This window comes from Carcharodon carcharias, chromosome 12 (assembly GCF_017639515.1).
Source record: "Carcharodon carcharias isolate sCarCar2 chromosome 12, sCarCar2.pri, whole genome shotgun sequence".
NCBI classification, from domain to species: Eukaryota; Metazoa; Chordata; class Chondrichthyes; order Lamniformes; family Lamnidae; genus Carcharodon; species Carcharodon carcharias.
Window position 1 is genome coordinate 4,694,744 of NC_054478.1, and position 15,949 is coordinate 4,710,692.

Consider the following 15,949-nt stretch of genomic DNA (forward strand, 5'->3'; position numbering starts at 1 on the left):
CCCACCCCCACCCACTGAAACATCACCCACCCTACCCCACCCCCTTCCCACAGAACCATCACCCACCCTCCCCCACCCCCACCCACAGAAACATCACCCACCCACCTCCCACCCCCACCCACAGAAACATCACCCACCCTCCCCCACCCACAGAAACATCACCCACCCACCCCCCACTCCCACCCACAGAAACATCACCCACGCTGCCGACACTCCCATGCACAGAAACATCACCCACGCACCCCACACCCCCACCCACAGAAACATCACCCACCCTCCCCCCACCCCCAAACCCAGAAACATCACCCACCCTCCACCCACCCCCACCCACAGAAACATCACCCACACACCCCCAACACCCACCCGTTGAAACATTACCAAAACACCCCCCACCCCCACCCACAGAAACAACACCCAACCTCCTCCCACCCCCACCCACAGAAACATCACCCACCCTCTCCCCACCTACACCCAGAGAAACATCACCCACCCTCCTCCCACCCCCACCAACAGAAACATCACCCACCCTCCCCCCATCCCCACCCACAGAAACATCACCCAACCTCTCCACACCCCCACCCACAGAAACATCACCCACCCTCCCCACACCCCCACCCACAGAAACATCACCCACCCACTCCCCACCCCCACCCACAGAAACATCACCCACCCTCTCACCACCCCCACCCACAGAAACATCACCCACCCTACCCCCAACCCACCCACAGAAACATCACCCAACCACCCCCACCCCCACCCACAGAAACATCACTCACCCTCTCACCAGCCCCACCCACAGAAAAATAACCCACCCCACGCTCACCCCCACCCACAGAAACATCACCCACCCTCCTCCCACCCCCACCCACAGAAACATTCCCCAACCTCCCCACACCCCCACCCACAGAAACATCACCCACCCTCTCCCCACACCCACCCACAGAAAAATTCCCCAACCTCCCCACACCCCCACCCACAGAAACATCACCCACCCTCCTCCCACCCCCACCCACAGAAACATCACCCACCCTCCCCCCACCCCCACCCACAGAAATATCACCCACCCTCCTCCCAACTACATATACATCACCCACCCTCTCCCCACCCCCACCCACAGAAACATCACCCACCCTCCCCCCACCCCCACCCACAGAAAAATCACCCACCCTCCCCCCAACCCCACCCGCAGAAACATCACCCACCCTCCCCCACCCCCACCCACAGAAACATCACCCACCCTCTCACCACCCCCACCCACAGAAACATTCCCCAACCTCCCCACACCCCCACCCACAGAAACATCACTCACCCACCCCCCACCCCCACCCACAGAAACATCACTCACCCACCCCCCACCACCACCCACAGAAGCATCACCCACCCACCCCCCACACCCACCCACAGAAACATCACCCACCCTCCCCCCGTCCCCAACCACAGAATCATCACCCACCCTCCCCCACCCCCACCCACAGAAATATCACCCACCCTCCCCCCACCCCCACCCACAGAAACATCACCAAACGTCCCCCCACTCCCACCCACAGAAACATCACCCAACCTCCCCCCACCCCCACCCACAGAAACATCACACACCCTCTCCCCTACCCCACCCACAGCAACATCACCCACCCTCCCCCGAACCCAACCCATAGAAACATCACCCACCCACACCCCACCCCCACCCACAGAAACATCACCCACCCTCTCCCCACCCCCACCCACAGAAACATCACCCACCCTCCCTCCACCCCCACCCACAGTAACATCACCCAACCTCGCCCACCCACAGAAACATAACCCACACTCCAGCCCCCACCCACAGAAACATCACCCACCCTCCCCCCAACCCCACCCACAGAAACATCACCCACCCTCCCCCCAACCCCACCCACAGAAACATCACCCACCCTCCCCCCATCCCCACCAACAGAATCATCACCCACCCTCCCCCCACCCACAGAAACATCACCCACCCTCCCCCCACCCGCACCCATAGAAACATCGCCCACACTCTCCCCACCCCCACCCACAGAAACATCACCCACCCTCTCCCACCCACACCCACAGAAACATCACCCACCCTCCCCCCACCCCCACCCACAGAAACAACACCCACCCTCCTCCCCACCCCCACCCACAGAAACATCACCCACCCTCTCCCCACACCCACCCACAGAAACATCACCCACCCTCTCCCCACACCCACCCACAGAAACATCACCCACCCTCCCCCAACCCCACCCACAGAAACATCACCCACCCTCCCCCCATCCCCACCAACAGAATCATCACCCACCCTCCCCCCACCCACAGAAACATCACCCACCCTCCCCCCACCCGCACCCATAGAAACATCACCCACACTCTCCCCACCCCCACCCACAGAAACATCACCCACCCTCTCCCACCCACACCCACAGAAACATCACCCAACCTCCCCCCACCACCACCCACAGAAGCATCACCCACCCACCCCCCACTCCCACCCACAGAAACATCACCCACCCTCCCCCCGTCCCCAACCACAGAATCATCACCCAACCACCCCCACCCCCAACCACAGAAACATCACTCACCCTCTCACCAGCCCCACCCACAGGAAAATAACCCACCCCACGCTCACCCCCACCCACAGAAACATCACCCACCCTCCTCCCACCCCCACCCACAGAAACATTCCCCAACCTCCCCACACCCACACCAACAGAAACATCACCCACCCTCTCCCCACACCCACCCACAGAAACATTCCCCAACCTCCCCACACCCCCACCCACAGAAACATCACCCACCCTCCTCCCACCCGCACCCACAGAAACATCACCCACCCTCCCCCCACCCCCACCCACAGAAACATCACCCACCCTCCCCCCAACCACACCCACAGAAACATCACCCACCCTCCTCCCAACTACATATACATCACCCACCCTCTCCCCACCCCCATCCACAGAAACATCACCAACCCTGCCCCCACCCCCACCCACAGAAACATCACCCACCCTCCACCCACCCACACACACAGAAACATCACCCACCCTCCCCCACCCACAGAAACATCACCCACCCTCCCCCAACCCCACCCGCAGAAACATCACCCACCCTCCCCCACCCCCACCCACAGAAACATCACCCACCCTCTCACCACCCCCACCCACAGAAACATTCCCCAACCTCCCCACACCCCCACCCACAGAAACATCACTCACCCACCCCCCAACCCCCACCCACAGAAACATCACTCACCCACCCCCCACCACCACCCACAGAAGCATCACACACCCACACCCCACTCCCACCCACAGAAACATCACCCACCCTCCCCCCGTCCCCAACCACAGAATCATCACCCACCCTCTCCCCACCCCCACCCACAGAAACATCACCCACCCTCCCCCCACCCCCACCCACAGAAACATCACCAAACGTCCCCCCACTCCCACCCACAGAGACATCACCCAAACTCCCCCCACCCCCACCCACAGAAACATCACTCACCCTCTCCCCTACCCCACCCACAGAAACATCACCCACCCTCCCCCGAACCCAACCCATAGAAACATCACCCACCCACACCCCACCCCCACCCACAGAAACATCACCCACCCTCTCCCCACCCCCACCCACAGAAGCATCACCCACCCTCCCCCCACCCCCACCCACAGAAACATCACCCACCCTCCCCCACCCACAGAAACATAACCCACCCTCCACCCCCCACCCACAGAAACATCACCCACCCTCCCCCCACCCCCACCCACAGAAACATCACCCACCCTCCCCCCAACCCCACCCACAGAAACATCACCCACCCTCCCCCCAACCCCACCCACAGAAACATCACCCACCTTCCCCCATCCCCACCAACAGAATCATCACCCACCCACCCCCCACCCACAGAAACATCACCCACCCTCCCCCCACCCGCACCCATAGAAACATCACCCACACTCTCCCCACCCCCACCCACAGAAACATCACCCACCCTCTCCCACCCACACCCACAGAAACATCACCCACCCTCCCCCCACCCCCACCCACAGAAACAACACCCACCCTCTCACCACCCCCACCCACAGAAATATCACCCACAATCCTCCCACCCACAAAAATATCACCCACCCTCCCCCCACCCCCAGCCACAGAAACATCACCCACCCTCAACCCACCCCCACCCACAGAAACATCACCCAACCTCCCCCCACCCCCACCCACAGAAACATCACCCACCCTCTCCCCTAACCCACCCACAGACACATCACCTACCCTCCCCCACCCCCACCCACAGAATCATCACTCACCCTCCCACCAACCCCACACACAGAAACATCACCCACCCTCCACCCACCCACACACACAGAAACATCACCCACCCTCCCCCACCCACAGAAACATCACCCACCCTCCCCCAACCCCACCCGCAGAAACATCACCCACCCTCCCCCACCCCCACCCACAGAAACATCACCCACCCTCTCACCACCCCCACCCACAGAAACATTCCCCAACCTCCCCACACCCCCACCCACAGAAACATCACTCACCCACCCCCCAACCCCCACCCACAGAAACATCACTCACCCACCCCCCACCACCACCCACAGAAGCATCACACACCCACACCCCACTCCCACCCACAGAAACATCACCCACCCTCCCACCGTCCCCAACCACAGAATCATCACCCACCCTCTCCCCACCCCCACCCACAGAAACATCACCCACCCTCCCCCCACCCCCACCCACAGAAACATCACCAAACGTCCCCCCACTCCCACCCACAGAGACATCACCCAAACTCCCCCCACCCCCACCCACAGAAACATCACTCACCCTCTCCCCTACCCCACCCACAGAAACATCACCCACCCTCCCCCGAACCCAACCCATAGAAACATCACCCACCCACACCCCACCCCCACCCACAGAAACATCACCCACCCTCTCCCCACCCCCACCCACAGAAGCATCACCCACCCTCCCCCCACCCCCACCCACAGAAACATCACCCACCCTCCCCCACCCACAGAAACATAACCCACCCTCCACCCCCCACCCACAGAAACATCACCCACCCTCCCCCCACCCCCACCCACAGAAACATCACCCACCCTCCCCCCAACCCCACCCACAGAAACATCACCCACCCTCCCCCCAACCCCACCCACAGAAACATCACCCACCTTCCCCCCATCCCCACCAACAGAATCATCACCCACCCACCCCCCACCCACAGAAACATCACCCACCCTCCCCCCACCCGCACCCATAGAAACATCACCCACACTCTCCCCACCCCCACCCACAGAAACATCACCCACCCTCTCCCACCCACACCCACAGAAACATCACCCACCCTCCCCCCACCCCCACCCACAGAAACAACACCCACCCTCTCACCACCCCCACCCACAGAAATATCACCCACAATCCTCCCACCCACAAAAATATCACCCACCCTCCCCCCACCCCCAGCCACAGAAACATCACCCACCCTCAACCCACCCCCACCCACAGAAACATCACCCAACCTCCCCCCACCCCCACCCACAGAAACATCACCCACCCTCTCCCCTAACCCACCCACAGACACATCACCTACCCTCCCCCACCCCCACCCACAGAATCATCACTCACCCTCCCACCAACCCCACACACAGAAACATCACCCACCCTCCTCCCCACCCCCACCTACAGAAACATCACCCACTCTCCCCACCCCCACCCGCAGAAACATCACTAAACCTCTCCCCACCACCACCCACAGAAACATCACCCACCATCTCCCCATCCCCACACACAGAAACATCACCCACACTCCTCCCACCCCCACCCACAGAAACATCACCCACCCTCCCCACCCCCACCCACAGAAACATCATCCACCCTCCTCCCACCCCCACCCACAGAAACATCACCCAACCTCACCCCACCCCCACCCACAGAAACATCACCCACCCTCCCCACCCCGACCCACAGAAACATCACCCACCCTCCTCCCACCCCCACCCACAGAAACATCACCCACCCTCTCCCCACCCACAGAAACATCACCCAACCTCCCCCCACCCCCACCCACAGAAACATCACACACCCTCCCCACCCCCACCCACAGAACCATCACCCACCCCCACCCACAGCAACATCACCCAACCTCCACCCACCCCCACCCACAGAAATATCACCCACCCTCCCCCCCACCCCCACCCACAGAAACATCACCCACCCTCCCCCACACCCACCCACAGAAACATCACCCACCCTCCCACCACCCCCACCCATACAGATATCACCCACCCTCCCCCCCATCCCCACCCACAGAAACATCACCCACCCTCCCCCCACACCCACCCACAGAAACATCACCCACCCTCCCACCACCCCCACCCACAGAAACAACACCCACCCTCGCCTCACCCACAGAAACATCACCCACCCTCCCCCCACCCCCACCCACAGAATCATGACACACCCTACCCACACCCCCACCCACAGAAACATCACCCACCCTCCCCCCACAGAAACATCACCCACCCTCCCCCGACCCCCACCCACAGAAACATCACCCATCCACACCCCACCCCCACCCACAGAAACAACACCCAACCTCCCCCCACCCCCACCCACAGAAACATCACCCACCCTCCTCCCACACCCACCCACTGAATCATCACCCACCCACTCCACCCCCACCCACAGAAACATCACCCACACACACCCCAGCCCCACCCACAGAAACATCAACCACCCTACCCCCACCCCCACCAACAGAAACATCATCAAACACCCCCCCACACCCACCCACAGAAACATCACCCACATAGCACCCACCCCCACCGACAAAAGATCACCCACCCTCCACCCACCCCACCCACAGAAACATCACTCACCCTCCACCCTCCCCCACCCACAGAAACATCACCCACGCTCCCCACCCCCACCCGCAGAAACATCACTAAACCTCTCCCCACCCCCACCCACAGAAACATCACCCACCATCTCCCCATCCCCACCCACAGAAACATCATCCACCCTCCTCCCAACCCCACCCACAGAAATATCACCCACAATCCTCCCACCCACAAAAATATCACCCACCCTCCCCCCACCCCCAGCCACAGAAACATCACCCACCCTCAACCCACCCCCACCCACAGAAACATCACCCAACCTCCCCCCACCCCCACCCACAGAAACATCACCCACCCTCTCCCCTAACCCACCCACAGACACATCACCTACCCTCCCCCACCCCCACCCACAGAATCATCACTCACCCTCCCACCAACCCCACACACAGAAACATCACCCACCCTCCTCCCCACCCCCACCTACAGAAACATCACCCACTCTCCCCACCCCCACCCGCAGAAACATCACTAAACCTCTCCCCACCACCACCCACAGAAACATCACCCACCATCTCCCCATCCCCACACACAGAAACATCACCCACACTCCTCCCACCCCCACCCACAGAAACATCACCCACCCTCCCCACCCCCACCCACAGAAACATCATCCACCCTCCTCCCACCCCCACCCACAGAAACATCACCCAACCTCACCCCACCCCCACCCACAGAAACATCACCCACCCTCCCCACCCCGACCCACAGAAACATCACCCACCCTCCTCCCACCCCCACCCACAGAAACATCACCCACCCTCTCCCCACCCACAGAAACATCACCCACACTCCTCCCACCCTCACCCACAGAAATATCACCGACCCTCCTCCCAACTCCCACCCACAGAAACATCACCCACCCTCCTCCCACCCACAGAAACATCACCAACCCGCACGACACCCCCACCCGCAGAAACATAACCGATCCTCCTCCCCACCCACAGAAACATCACCCACCCAACCCCCACCCCCACCCATAGAAACATCACACACCCTCTCCACACGCCCACCCACAGAAACATCACCTACCCTCCCCACACCCACCCACAGAAACAGCACCCACCCTCTCCCCACACCCACCCACAGAAAAATCACCCACCCTCCCCCCACCCACACCCACAGAAACATCACCCTCCCACCCCCCACCCCAACCCACAGAAACATCACCCACCCACCTCCCACCATCACCCACAGAAACATCACCCACCCTCCCTCCACCCCCACCCACAGAAACATCACCCACCCTCCCCCACACCCACCCACAGAAACATCACCCACCATCTACCCAACCCCACCCACAGAAACATCACCCTCCCACTCCCCAACCTAACCCACACCAACAGAAACATCATCCACCCTCCCCCACCCACAGGATCATCGCCCACCCTCCTCAAACCCCCACCCACAGAAACATCACCCAACCTCTCACCACCCCCACCCACAGAAACATCACCCACCATCCTCACACCCCCACCCACAGAAACATCACCCACACACCCCCCACCCCCACCCACAGAAACATCACTAAACCTCCTCCCACCCACACCCACGGAAACATCACCCACCCTCTCCACACCCCCACCCACAGAAACATCACCCACCCGCCCCCAACCCGCACCCACAGAAACATCACCCACCCTCCCCCACCGACAGAAACATCACCCAACCTCCTCCCACCCCCACCCACAGAAACATCACCCATCCGCCCGCCAACCCCACCCACAGAAACATCACCCACCCTCTCCCCACCCCCACCCACAGAAGCATCACCCACCCTCCCCCCACCCCCACCCACAGAAACATCACCCACCCTCCCCCACCCACAGAAACATAACCCACCCTCCACCCCCCACCCACAGAAACATCACCCACCCTCCCCCCACCCCCACCCACAGAAACATCAACCACCCTCCCCCCAACCCCACCCACAGAAACATCACCCACCCTCCCCCCAACCCCACCCACAGAAACATCACCCACCTTCCCCCCATCCCCACCAACAGAATCATCACCCACCCTCCCCCCACCCACAGAAACATCACCCACCCTCCCCCCACCCGCACCCATAGAAACATCACCCACACTCTCCCCACCCCCACCCACAGAAACATCACCCACCCTCTCCCACCCACACCCACAGAAACATCACCCACCCTCCCCCCACCCCCACCCACAGAAACAACACCCACCCTCTCACCACCCCCACCCACAGAAATATCACCCACAATCCTCCCACCCACAAAAATATCACCCACCCTCCCCCCACCCCCAGCCACAGAAACATCACCCACCCTCAACCCACCCCCACCCACAGAAACATCACCCAACCTCCCCTCACCCCCACCCACAGAAACATCACCCACCCTCTCCCCTAACCCACCCACAGACACATCACCTACCCTCCCCCACCCCCACCCACAGAATCATCACTCACCCTCCCACCAACCCCACACACAGAAACATCACCCACCCTCCTCCCCACCCCCACCTACAGAAACATCACCCACTCTCCCCACCCCCACCCGCAGAAACATCACTAAACCTCTCCCCACCCCCACCCACAGAAACATCACCCACCATCTCCCCATCCCCACCCACAGAATCATCACCCACACTCCTCCCACCCCCACCCACAGAAACATCACCCACCCTCCCCACCCCCACCCACAGAAACATCATCCACCCTCCTCCCACCCCCACCCACAGAAACATCACCCAACCTCACCCCACCCCCACCCACAGAAACATCACCCACCCTCCCCACCCCGACCCACAGAAACATCACCCACCCTCCTCCCACCCCCACCCACAGAAACATCACCCACCCTCTCCCCACCCACAGAAACATCACCCAACCTCCCCCCACCCCCACCCACAGAAACATCACACACCCTCCCCACCCCCACCCACAGAACCATCACCCACCCCCACCCACAGCAACATCACCCAACCTCCACCCACCCCCACCCACAGAAATATCACCCACCCTCCCCCCCACCCCCACCCACAGAAACATCACCCACCCTCCCCCCACACCCACCCACAGAAACATCACCCACCCTCCCACCACCCCCACCCACACAGATATCACCCACCCTCCCCCCCATCCCCACCCACAGAAACATCACCCAACCTCCCCCCACACCCACCCACAGAAACATCACCCACCCTCCCACCACCCCCACCCACAGAAACATCACCCACCCTCGCCTCACCCACAGAAACATCACCCACCCTCCCCCCACCCCCACCCACAGAATCATGACACACCCTACCCACACCCCCACCCACAGAAACATCACCCACCCTCCCCCCACAGAAACATCACCCACCCTCCCCCGACCCCCACCCACAGAAACATCACCCATCCACACCCCACCCCCACCCACAGAAACAACACCCAACCTCCCCCCACCCCCACCCACAGAAACATCACCCACCCTCCTCCCACACCCACCCACTGAATCATCACCCACCCACTCCACCCCCACCCACAGAAACATCACCCACACACACCCCAGCCCCACCCACAGAAACATCAACCACCCTACCCCCACCCCCACCAACAGAAACATCATCAAACACCCCCCCACACCCACCCACAGAAACATCACCCACATAGCACCCACCCCCACCGACAAAAGATCACCCACCCTCCACCCACCCCACCCACAGAAACATCACTCACCCTCCACCCTCCCCCACCCACAGAAACATCACCCACTCTCCCCACCCCCACCCGCAGAAACATCACTAAACCTCTCCCCACCCCCACCCACAGAAACATCACCCACCATCTCCCCATCCCCACCCACAGAAACATAACCCACCCTCCACCCCCCACCCACAGAAACATCACCCACCCTCCCCCCACCCCCACCCACAGAAACATCAACCACCCTCCCCCCAACCCCACCCACAGAAACATCACCCACCCTCCCCCCAACCCCACCCACAGAAACATCACCCACCTTCCCCCCATCCCCACCAACAGAATCATCACCCACCCTCCCCCCACCCACAGAAACATCACCCACCCTCCCCCCACCCGCACCCATAGAAACATCACCCACACTCTCCCCACCCCCACCCACAGAAACATCACCCACCCTCTCCCACCCACACCCACAGAAACATCACCCACCCTCCCCCCACCCCCACCCACAGAAACAACACCCACCCTCTCACCACCCCCACCCACAGAAATATCACCCACAATCCTCCCACCCACAAAAATATCACCCACCCTCCCCCCACCCCCAGCCACAGAAACATCACCCACCCTCAACCCACCCCCACCCACAGAAACATCACCCAACCTCCCCTCACCCCCACCCACAGAAACATCACCCACCCTCTCCCCTAACCCACCCACAGACACATCACCTACCCTCCCCCACCCCCACCCACAGAATCATCACTCACCCTCCCACCAACCCCACACACAGAAACATCACCCACCCTCCTCCCCACCCCCACCTACAGAAACATCACCCACTCTCCCCACCCCCACCCGCAGAAACATCACTAAACCTCTCCCCACCCCCACCCACAGAAACATCACCCACCATCTCCCCATCCCCACCCACAGAATCATCACCCACACTCCTCCCACCCCCACCCACAGAAACATCACCCACCCTCCCCACCCCCACCCACAGAAACATCATCCACCCTCCTCCCACCCCCACCCACAGAAACATCACCCAACCTCACCCCACCCCCACCCACAGAAACATCACCCACCCTCCCCACCCCGACCCACAGAAACATCACCCACCCTCCTCCCACCCCCACCCACAGAAACATCACCCACCCTCTCCCCACCCACAGAAACATCACCCAACCTCCCCCCACCCCCACCCACAGAAACATCACACACCCTCCCCACCCCCACCCACAGAACCATCACCCACCCCCACCCACAGCAACATCACCCAACCTCCACCCACCCCCACCCACAGAAATATCACCCACCCTCCCCCCCACCCCCACCCACAGAAACATCACCCACCCTCCCCCCACACCCACCCACAGAAACATCACCCACCCTCCCACCACCCCCACCCACACAGATATCACCCACCCTCCCCCCCATCCCCACCCACAGAAACATCACCCAACCTCCCCCCACACCCACCCACAGAAACATCACCCACCCTCCCACCACCCCCACCCACAGAAACATCACCCACCCTCGCCTCACCCACAGAAACATCACCCACCCTCCCCCCACCCCCACCCACAGAATCATGACACACCCTACCCACACCCCCACCCACAGAAACATCACCCACCCTCCCCCCACAGAAACATCACCCACCCTCCCCCGACCCCCACCCACAGAAACATCACCCATCCACACCCCACCCCCACCCACAGAAACAACACCCAACCTCCCCCCACCCCCACCCACAGAAACATCACCCACCCTCCTCCCACACCCACCCACTGAATCATCACCCACCCACTCCACCCCCACCCACAGAAACATCACCCACACACACCCCAGCCCCACCCACAGAAACATCAACCACCCTACCCCCACCCCCACCAACAGAAACATCATCAAACACCCCCCCACACCCACCCACAGAAACATCACCCACATAGCACCCACCCCCACCGACAAAAGATCACCCACCCTCCACCCACCCCACCCACAGAAACATCACTCACCCTCCACCCTCCCCCACCCACAGAAACATCACCCACTCTCCCCACCCCCACCCGCAGAAACATCACTAAACCTCTCCCCACCCCCACCCACAGAAACATCACCCACCATCTCCCCATCCCCACCCACAGAAACATCACCCACACTCCTCCCACCCCCACCCACAGAAGCATCACCCACCCTCCCCACCCCCACCCACAGAAACATCATCCACCCTCCTCCCACCCCCACCCACAGAAATATCACCCACAATCCTCCCACCCACAAAAATATCACCCACCCTCCCCCCACCCCCAGCCACAGAAATATCACCCACCCTCAACCCACCCCCACCCACAGAAACATCACCCAACCTCCCCCCACCACCACCCACAGAAACATCACCCACCCTCTCCCCTAACCCACCCACAGACACATCACCTACCCTCCCCCACCCCCACCCACAGAATCATCACTCACCCTCCCACCAACCCCACACACAGAAACATCACCCACCCTCCTCCCCACCCCCACCTACAGAAACATCACCCACTCTCCCCACCCCCACCCGCAGAAACATCACTAAACCTCTCCCCACCCCCACCCACAGAAACATCACCCACCATCTCCCCATCCCCACCCACAGAAACATCACCCACACTCCTCCCACCCCCACCCACAGAAACATCACCCACCCTCCCCACCCCCACCCACAGAAACATCATCCACCCTCCTCCCACCCCCACCCACAGAAACATCACCCAACCTCACCCCACCCCCACCCACAGAAACATCACCCACCCTCCCCACCCCGACCCACAGAAACATCACCCACCCTCCTCCCACCCCCACCCACAGAAACATCACCCACCCTCTCCCCACCCACAGAAACATCACCCAACCTCCCCCCACCCCCACCCACAGAAACATCACACACCCTCCCCACCCCCACCCACAGAACCATCACCCACCCTCCTCCCACCCCCACCCACAGCAACATCACCCAACCTCCACCCACCCCCACCCACAGAAATATCACCCACCCTCCCCCCCACCCCCACCCACAGAAACATCACCCACCCTCCCCCCACACCCACCCACAGAAACATCACCCACCCTCCCACCACCCCCACCCACACAGATATCACCCACCCTCCCCCCCATCCCCACCCACAGAAACATCACCCACCCTCCCCCCACACCCACCCACAGAAACATCACCCACCCTCCCACCACCCCCACCCACAGAAACATCACCCACCCTCGCCTCACCCACAGAAACATCACCCACCCTCCCCCCACCCCCACCCACAGAATCATGACACACCCTACCCACACCCCCACCCACAGAAACATCACCCACCCTCCCCCCACAGAAACATCACCCACCCTCCCCCGACCCCCACCCACAGAAACATCACCCATCCACACCCCACCCCCACCCACAGAAACAACACCCAACCTCCCCCCACCCCCACCCACAGAAACATCACCCACCCTCCTCCCACACCCACCCACTGAATCATCACCCACCCACTCCACCCCCACCCACAGAAACATCACCCACACACACCCCAGCCCCACCCACAGAAACATCAACCACCCTACCCCCACCCCCACCAACAGAAACATCATCAACCACCCCCCACACCCACCCACAGAAACATCACCCACATAGCACCCACCCCCACCGACAAAAGATCACCCACCCTCCACCCACCCCACCCACAGAAACATCACTCACCCTCCACCCTCCCCCACCCACAGAGACATCATCCACCCACCCCCCACCAACAGAATAATCACCCACCCTCCCCCCACCCCCACCCACAGAAACATGACTCAACCTCCCCCACCCAAATCCACAGAAACATCACCCACCCTCTCACCACCCCCACCCACAGAAACATCACTCACCCTCCTCACACCCCCACCCACAGAAACATCACCCACACACTCCCCACGCCCACCCACAGAAACATCACCCACCCTACTCCCACCCCCACCCACAGAAACATCACCCACCCTCCTCCCACCCTCACCCACAGAAATATCACCGACCCTCCTCCCAACTCCCACCCACAGAAACATCACCCACCCTCCTCCCACCCACAGAAACATCACCAACCCGCACGACACCCCCACCCACAGAAACATAACCGATCCTCCTCCCCACCCACAGAAACATCACCCACCCACAGAAATATCATCCACCGTCCCCCACCCACAGAAACATCACCCAACCTCCTCCCACCCACAGAAACATCACCCACCCTCCTCCCCACATTCACCCACAGAAACATCACCCACCCACCACCCACCCCCACCCACAGAAGCATCACCCACCCTCCCCCCACCCACACCCACAGAAACATCACCCACCCTCCCCCCACACCCACCCATAGAAACATCACCCACCCACCCCCCACACCCTCCCGCAGAAACATCACCCACACTGCCCCCAACCCCACCTACAGAAACATCACCCACTCTCCACCCACCCCCACCCACAGAAACATCACCCACCCTCCTCGCACCGCCACCCACAGAAACATCACCCACCCAACCCCCACCCCCACCCATAGAAACATCACACACCCTCTCCACACGCCCACCCACAGAAACATCACCTACCCTCCCCACACCCACCCACAGAAACAGCACCCACCCTCTCCCCACACCCACCCACAGAAAAATCACCCACCCTCCCCCCACCCACACCCACAGAAACATCACCCTCCCACCCCCCACCCCAACCCACAGAAACATCACCCACCCACCTCCCACCATCACCCACAGAAACATCACCCACCCTCCCTCCACCCCCACCCACAGAAACATCACCCACCCTCCCCCACACCCACCCACAGAAACATCACCCACCATCTACCCAACCCCACCCACAGAAACATCACCCTCCCACTCCCCAACCTAACCCACACCAACAGAAACATCATCCACCCTCCCCCACCCACAGGATCATCGCCCACCCTCCTCAAACCCCCACCCACAGAAACATCACCCAACCTCTCACCACCCCCACCCACAGAAACATCACCCACCATCCTCACACCCCCACCCACAGAAACATCACCCACACACCCCCCACCCCCACCCACAGAAACATCACTAAACCTCCTCCCACCCACACCCACGGAAACATCACCCACCCTCTCCACACCCCCACCCACAAAAACATCACCCACCCGCCCCCAACCCGCACCCACAGAAACATCACCCACCCACCCCCACCGACAGAAACATCACCCAACCTCCTCCCACCCCCACCCACAGAAACATCACCCATCCGCCCGCCAACCCCACCCACAGAAACATAACCGACCCTCCTCCCCACCCCACCCACAGAAACATCACCCAG